Source organism: Oryza brachyantha, chromosome 4 (genome assembly GCF_000231095.2).
Source record: "Oryza brachyantha chromosome 4, ObraRS2, whole genome shotgun sequence".
Lineage (NCBI taxonomy): Eukaryota > Viridiplantae > Streptophyta > Magnoliopsida > Poales > Poaceae > Oryza > Oryza brachyantha.
In genome coordinates this window covers 2,378,655-2,388,047 of record NC_023166.2, presented here as the reverse complement: position 1 = coordinate 2,388,047, position 9,393 = coordinate 2,378,655, and positions in this window count along the sequence as shown.

Sequence of the window (9,393 nt, the reverse complement as noted above, 5' to 3'; positions counted from 1 at the left end):
CTTGATACGAGGTTGTGACAAAACCAATCACACCATGTTAAGGTTGCACTTGCCACACAGGGAGGAAATTAGGGAACTCCTTTCCTTGTTTTTTCTTCTCTTTTGTCCCTTCGGCCGGTGTGTCATTTTTGGTCTGTCTCCTCCCTCTCTTACCGTCGGCCCGCCTCCTCCTCTCCCCCTTAATCCCTCCTCTCTTCTCCATTGGGCTGGCCCAACCACGACCTAGCTGGTCACTTTTTCCTCCGCGCCCCTCCGTGTTCGATCGGCCGAAGGCCAAGGCCCAACACCCTCTGCCAAGTCCGCCTCCCCTCCCTGCTTCCCCCGAGCCACCGATAGGTAGGGGTGAAGCCAGGATAAATGATCACCAGGGTCTACTAGCTAATGATGCTAACAGACTTTAGTTTGTAAATGAAGCCATACACAAAAAAATTAAAATTAACGATGACATATTAAGAATTTAAGATAACATAAAAGTGTTGGAAGCTGAGGTTACCTCTTAATGCACGTTACAAATCTTGTCTACGACTACGATCTTTCATCTTGTGAAAGCGAACAACCACGTCATCATTTGGAGTTGTAGCTAGCAATTCCGGTTCCACAAAACATATGACACAGTCATTCATAAATTGATCACCAATACGATTCCGTAGCATTGTCTTCACAATTTTCATTACTGAAAAACACCTCTCCACCGATGCAGTGGCGACAGGAAGAACTAGTACTAGCTTAAGGAGTTGATATACTAAAGGAAAAGCAAGATGTTTTGTTGTATCCACCATCAGTCTAGCAAGCTCAGAAATACTTTTCAAATTGGCAAATCTTTCATCTGATCGCACATTATCAATTAAAAAAATGAGCTCACGATCAAGATCCTTTAATTGTGTTGAATCAAAATCATCAGGGTATGACTTAGCCAACTCCATCAAGCTCTCAACATTGAAAGAATCAAAAGAATTCTTGGGATTAAAGGCAGCGATGTTGGTGAGCAATTTAGAATTTACCTCACTGAAACGATCACTAAACTCTGTCAGTTGCAAGTCAATAATTGGATTCAAGCAGTCATATCTATAGTGTTGATAGTTGGTGCGGTTACTCTTGTGTCTTGGTCTATGCCGATCAATATAGGCTTCATCCATATCCAACTTGGGAATTCCATGTTCTTCACAAAATGAATATATGCTCTCCAATAGAGAACCCCAACCATCATCTCTAATTTGCTGAAATTTTTGCTTAGTTAAACCCACCTCTACCATGGCCTCTAGGATGTCTGTATCCTTTCTCTGCAATGATAGTGATAAAGAATTTACATGTCCGATATTAAGTGCAAGTGAAAAACAAAGTCAAAATCTTTGAGATAGTCCATAAGACCACGAGCTTGACGTCTCTTTGCATCGTTTGGACCTTCCTTTTCAACATATTGCAGCACTTCAATAACATCAGGAAAAAGATTATTGAGGCTCTTGAGGGTTTTATAATGAGAACCCCAGCGTGTATCTCCAGCTCTTGAAGAGACTACTCTTGATTTAATCCAGTTTCACTGCTCAATTGTCCACTTCCTATGGCTTTTCTCACTCTTTCCTGCTGACTTTCTCAAATCATATCCTTTCTTTTGCAAGAAGCTCCAGCAACAGTGAGCAATAGTGATATCATTTCAAAAAAGTCACTTGCATCGTCGTTCTTTTTAACCACTGCAACAATAACCAATTGCAGTTGATGTGCAAAGCAATATATATAATATGCCGAGCTATTCTCTCTCACGATTAAAGCCCTTAAACCATTAAGCTCACCCCTCATGTTGCTAGCTCCATCATAACCTTGTCCTCTTATTTGTTTTATACTCAGTCCGTACTTACCAAATAGTTTATCAATGTTAGATTTTAGACATGACGCTGATGTCTCTTTCACATGAACAACACCAATAAGTCTCTCTTTTATTAATCCAAACTTGTCAACATACCGCAAAACCACTGCCATCTGTTCCTTCCCAGAAACATCAGCTGACTCATCTACCAACAAACAAAACACATCGCCGTCAATTTCTTCAATGATAGATTTCACTATGATCTGCATAAAAAGGTTTGTTAGCTTACCATGCTAAAAAGAGCATGAAAAATGATATCATTAGTGTAAAATAAAATAAACATCAACTTCGCCTTACCTCAGCAAAACAGTTCACAATATCCTTTTGTATTTCTGAAGCCACCATTTGATTATTTGCAGGTGCATTCCTCAGAACAACCTTCTTTATTTTATCATTTTGCTCTGCCAAAAGATGTACCAACTCTTGAAAATTTCCCTTGTTTTTAGACTCTCTTGATTCATCATGGCCACGAAAAGCTAAACCTTGATGCAATAAATATCTTGCAGCATTAATTGAATTCATCATGGCCACGAAAATTAAAACCATGTGGTGGTCTAAACAGACCTCTAAGCAAATACTTTCTCCTGATCTCATCTTGTAACTTTTGGCCTATATAATCTGATATTTTTCTTCTATCTGCTGGATCATAAGGCAGTTCATCCAAATTTACTTCATTCTGTGAGATACGCAAAGAAGGATGGGCTACTGTACATCGAGTATTTGATGCATCGACTCTCCTAGAATTTCCACCATCACAATTATCTTTCTCACTGACAGAGGGTATTTTTCTTTTCAAGAATCGCTCCATTATAGTTTGCTTGCCTATTAATTAATTATTCAACAAGTGCCAACATTAATGATTAATAGGGAATGCATATTACAAAGTAGACCTCAAATAGATGAGTAGATCAGTAGCCAATAGATATTATTATCAAAGTTCAAAATCACTAATTTCTACCTTCCATTTGTAGTTATGATTAATTCTCCTCAGTAGCCAGCTCCAGAGCTCCTCACCTCCTCCTAACCTTGATCATACCATGTAACTAAAGTCTGTTGAAATTTAAAAAGTATATATCTTAGAACCCTAAGTTTTCAGACCAAATCAGCATCTAGCAAAAATGCAAAATCGTGATGAACCGATGATAATCAAGAAATTGGAATAGGTCGATACAGTTAGTCATTACCTGATTAAAACTTGAAACAAATCAATGTCTTCGGTTCTTCGCCCGTTCGCCGCTCCGCAAGACCGGAGAAGACAAAAAGGGCAAAAGGAAGAAACACAGTCTCGCAGAAGACGAGAAGTCGACGAGATTAGCTAACCACAGAAAAATACGGTATCTGAAGAGGTTTGTGTGGAGACCTGGTGGGCTGCGGCAACTTCCAGCCCAGCCTTGTGGGCTTAATTGCTTAAATATAATCATTGGGCTGGATCTGCATACGAGCTAACGAGCTATTTTCTGTTTCTTAATTGCTAGTTGGAATTGGGCTGCATTATTTCTTTAAGCCTTCGACTAATCCATGTCAGTGGGCCACTAGGGTCTAATACAGGGGTCGAGGCTGGCAAAATAGAGGGTATAACATGTTTCACGAAAATCATCGGAGTCGTCGGACCCCGATACGTACACGTAGCGTTGCCCCTGCCGATAGGTCTCTCGGGGCCATTCCTAAATTCTAGCTGTCGGACCCTAGGCAATAACCGCCACCCATGTGGGCTGCATGCGCCACTCCCTCATGCTCCCCTCTCGCCTGCGCACGTTCCTCCCCTAGTGATTGTTTCCTCGTCCTGTCCCCGCTCTCCCCCACCATGAGTGGGTGAGATTTCAACATTTAACCCGGCTGCCACCTTCCACTCTTTGCCAACGGTTACATCCACCTTCGCTCACCATCGCCCATAAAACCCCCTCCCTTGGCCACCTCTTCCATTTTCCAACCTCATCGCTCGCTCCATGTGCCCCAAACGCCCCAGCACCACTCCATTATTGTCGTCGTCCTCCCACCGCCTCCGGTCGCTGCTTGTCGCCGCTCGGTCAAGTGCTAGCCCATGTTGCCGCCATCATTGGGTTCACATCGTTGAGTCGTGCCCTGACCGCTCACTTCCGCCGTCATAGCCATTGTGGTTTCCATCACCCGCAAGTGCCGGAGGGCTTGGCCGGTGTCTCTTCCCCTCTCTCCCTCTTTCTTTCTTTTCCTTTTTCCTTCCTATGTGCAATGCCACCTTGCGACATCGCCACATGCACTGCTACCGCCTGTGCCACCAGTTGAGCATGTCTGAGCCAACCCTGTCCTCCTTGGTCTGTGGATCGGCAGTGGACCAAGAGCTATGAAGAAGGTTGGATGAGCTAACAATGAAACAATCCATTAAGCAATATAGAACGCCATTACCTATTGTTGACAAGGCTCGGGAAGCTTTTGGTGCACTCCCAATTATGACCATATTGTTAGAAGGAGACCTCATCGCCGACTAGAAAATTTTCACATTGGATCGAGAACCAACCAAAGGAGAAATGAGCATTATTTCATGACCATGGTGGCACAAGGTATGACATAATGACTACCAATTTGGCCAAAGGTGTATAACTTGGTCATATGTGGAGTAAAAGGGCTTCCCACTTGTTGCCATTGTTGAGTTTATCTTGTGTGAGACTTGCAAGTATTTAGAGACCGATTTAGAGTAGTAGGGTCCTATATGGTCGACAATAGTATTTTTGGTAAAACGATGATTGAAGATTTGGACAAGAAATGTAAGAAGGCCATCCATCATGGAGCTGTTTCATAGGGTACATAGCACCATAGGTATGAAATTTTTGCGCAAACTGGATGAAACGTAGAATTTACGGTAAGAGAGTAAGCTAGAGTGTCTCCTGAAGGAGGACATGATCTGCTAGTGCTCTCCTGTCATCGTCTCATGGTGGGAGTGTGGGATACTTGATTGTCCTCGTGTCACCATATTTCATGAAGGAAGTCATATATCACACATGAAGTGGTGAGATTTATGGATTTGGCATTGCTTGGTCTTTAACAACTGCACAACCAAAAGTCTTTTACATTCTAGACCTAACTAAGGTGAGGGACAAGGAAGGTTGAAGCAATGACATGAATGAGTCTCAAGTTGGTGGGAGATTGAAGGCTTGCAGAAGTGCGACAAGTAGGTTATACCAGCACGAATGGTACACAAGCTGAGATTGCGAGTACTATGGAAGGTCCTCCATTGGAATTAATAGCGGACACAAACCAGCCCATGAGGAAGGGACGACAGAATAGTCATCCCATCATAGGCGTCATCATGGTGCTCGTACAATGTTATCTAAGTGTTAACACCAAAATTTGAAAATAACCGTTAGAGGATTAATTGGGAACAATGACCAACTCGGACAAGAAAGAAGGACAATCGGACTGAAGAAAAGGTAGAAAACGACTCGGATTCAGCTGATGGAGTTTGACTCGGACGGGAGAAGGAGTCCGATTGGGCCTGGAAATCATGCAGATAGATTCGGGAATAGATAGAGTCCATGTAATTTAACTTTATCTCGTGGTTAGAGTTAGTTTATGATTTTTTTTTATCTCTAAGAGAGTTAGAGAGTTCGATCGGGACTTGTTTGTTATTTCTTTTTATTTATTAGGAGTTGTGTGTCATGTCCGGCATGGACTCCTATCCACCCATGGGTACAAATATATATGCCCGGGGTCATTGTAAATCATTTTACTTCTCATAATATAGATCAATTAATTTCGGCGCATTGCCACCCTCTTTCCTGAGGTTTTAACACCGGCAAAACTTAGCGCGGGGCTGCATCGTCTCGATCTCCGACGGAGGGGTAAGTCTTACGTTCTGCCAGGCCACATTAATTGTATCGGCTAGATTAGAATTGTCTCGGTTTAGTTCGATCATCTGATTTGCTTGTACGGTTGCTAGTTATCGTATCAGTTCAGCTTAGGTTACTTTTGTATCCTGGGTTGATCTGGTCGACCACTTTGGGTGTTTTATATTTGTTTAATATTTGCTATTTGACATATTCAATTTGATAATGTCTCGGTTCAGTCCGATCTATTATATCGCATCTATCAAATAGTTTATATCATGCTGACGTATCTTGCTCATTGTTTTATCGAAGTACCAGCCGATAAGTTATCAGTCATTGGCTCATCGGCTTGATAGCAATATAGATCTATTTAGTATCTATCCCGACATTGCTAGACACAATCTTGAACTATCTCAGTTTGTTTCGATCTTTTATGATTATTCTTAGTAATCTAGGCTAGATATTTTATAGATCTTGGTTGCTTGTCAGTTGTTTATAGCCGATGATAATTGCCGATCTTCATGTTCAGTATATTTACATCAATAGAGTAGCCGATTGCCTTACTATATTATTTTTATACCAATCCACTGGATTTACTTAGATCAGTAATTATTTTGTGCTGCATCGGCTTACGAGGTTTATATGCTAGTTGGTTTTAGCCGATTGTAGCAAATGATTTATTGTTTATTTAACTATTTGAGTTTATATGTATTGGATTCCTAACCGATCCAAGCTTTCAACAGCCGATTATTCAGCCTATCGGCTAACCGTCTCCGCATCAACATCCGATTGGCTGGTTTCTCAGTTATCTATCGGCTCGATAGACGATCGGCTTGTTTCACTGTTTATCTTGTCAGCTGCAGAATTAAACTGACTGGCACGCCCGCGCAATCTAAGAATTTAGGTCTTGCACTGAAGCGTTTTAAGAAGTGACTCCCAGACCTTCGTGTGTGACACGTCAGTGATCAACTTTTGACGTGAACACTAAGTTGTTGCAACGCATATCAACGTTCGAGAACGCTGTCCAAACGACGATTCATTTGACCAATAGCAAAAGGGAAAAAAGTTTCGTCCTTTCCATAGAAGAGACAGGCTATATTTATTAGTTGTATTTTATTTCCTTTTGTTTCAGCTTTCATAGCTAAATCCGTCTTCCCCTTGTTAATTAGGGAATTTCTGCAAAATACGGGGATTTATATCTCCCATTTGAGGATGGAGCAGTGGCCAAGCCTCCGCCGAGAACCACCAACCAGAACGCCCCAAACCACGCAGCGACCCACCATTAACAACAGCAACAAGCAAAACCCGCGCACGCGAGCCTCCGCCGAGAACCACCAACCAGAACGCCCCAAACCACGCAGCGACCCACCATTAACAACAGCAACAAGCAAAACCCGCGCACGCGAGCCTCCGCCGAGAACCACCAACCAGAACGCCCCAAACCACGCAGCGACCCACCATTAACAACAGCAACAAGCAAAACCCGCGCACGCGAGCCTCCGCCGAGAACCACCAACCAGAACGCCCCAAACCACGCAGCGACCCACCATTAACAACAGCAACAAGCAAAACCCGCGCACGCGAGCCTCCGCCGAGAACCACCAACCAGAACGCCCCAAACCACGCAGCGACCCACCATTAACAACAGCAACAAGCAAAACCCGCGCACGCGAGCCTCCGCCGAGAACTACCAGCCGAAAGGAAGAGACAAAGAGAGAGAAGGCCAAATGTCAAACGAACAAATTAGTTCAAATTTTAGTTCAATTTGTCAATTTAATCAAACTTCACTGAAATATCAAATAAATTTGTCTTAAATATTAAACATAAAAAATCAAATATTATAATTAAATTATTTGTTAGAAGGGACAGATGTATAAAATTTGGACAAATGTACAATAAGCATTTATAAAGTAGGATCAAATATGCAAGGTAAAATTTCTGATTTATAAAGCCACTGGTTAGCAGTAATCGAAGATATACAGCGCTGCTGTAGGAATAGCAAGCCGTCTACTTTCTTCCTCTGTGTTAGGTAGGTACGACTTCTTCTAACAGGCTGAGATGCACTTTAGGCTGGGTTCTTTGATACAACGCATAATTTTCCTTAGCTTTTGAGACAACGCTTGCCGAACCACTAATTCATTATCTCACCATATCTTTTTTTTCGGTTTACACTTAAATGCTAAAATTTAAATTTTCAATCTTAATTTTTGGGTTAATTTTAGGGTTTTTCAACGAAGTTTATTTTACAGCATTAACTTTTAAATCGCTAAACATACGTATATAAAAGTTTTATCCAAAATTTATTTTTTACTTACAAATATGTCGTCCGGTTTTTCCATAAAAAAGCTAAACAACCAGCCCCTAGTATAGATTTTCAACTTTATAATAGTTAATTTCAACGTTTATACCACAAAATCATTTTTAAAAATTAGATAATTTTTCATCTTTGATCTTTCGTTACCAAAAGAACACCGCTATTCACGATGCCAACAGGATTATACAGCTATACCCATACGGGCAAAATAAACCAAAGTGCTTAGCATAATCACGTAATTAAGGGATTCATTAGAAGGTACTAAGAAAAAACATGCCCGTATCATGGTACTATGTTTTTATAATTAACATATAAATTTATTAACAATGTTATGAATAATTCGTTGGCTTTGATTTAATAATGGTCTTATTAGTTTGGTCATTGAGCAATAAAAACAGAGGGTCATGTACACATGATATAAAAAGGGATGCTTGAAAATATTTAATAGATATTTGGATGTCTTAAGACATACAGTAATTAGCCATTGCTCGATCCGGTTGTATAATATTCGTGGTTTTGGATAAGAATATGGTTTCAAAAACCAAATTTAACCACTATAATTATAAACATTTAATTTTGTTGAAGCGTCTTTTAAGATTAAACTGTACATTAGTCGATCCCCATGCTATAAACTACTACTAGTAAACAAACCACCTTAAAAGTCCACAGGCATGTTTTTGCACCAAGTCAATGTCGTATCTCATGCTTGAAAAGTAGAGAACGTAGGTCCCACAAAATTAATATGGTTAAGTAAATTTGTTAAAAAACAAAGTAGATATGATATACAAGCGAAGCCATGATCTGACTACAAGCAACAAAAAGTAACTCAACGAGCCGGTGCAAAAGTCCATTAGAAATTAAAAACCAGAAAGAAGGGAACATATATTCATGAGTATTTACTTGACATTTTGCTTAAAACATGAAATGAATAACTGAAAATAATCCTCACAACACCATTTAACTGAAGAAATCAAACGCTAGGGAACCCTAGAGCATCTTCTTGATATCTAGGCTCCATGTCAGATTGGCAACCCATATATTTTCTTCGCTTCTGTTTTTTTCAAACTTAAATTGGGAGTTGACTTGAGATTTTTTTTGATTATAGTTTATTTTTCAGACTGGTCTTTTAGATCTATAAGAATATGCATATAAAATTTTGAGTAAATTACATTCATGGCACACGAACTTATATAGTGGGTGCAAATAGATACAATAATTTGCAAATTGTTTATTCCAGTACAGTAACTTAGCTAATTTGTGCCAACTTGAGCCAAACAATCAATTCCAGTAAAATTGAACTGATATGACACATAAGATACACAATTATGGTTGCACATCAAAACTTTATATGTATTATTATTATTATTATTATTATTATTATTATTATTATTATTATTATTATTATTATTATTATTATT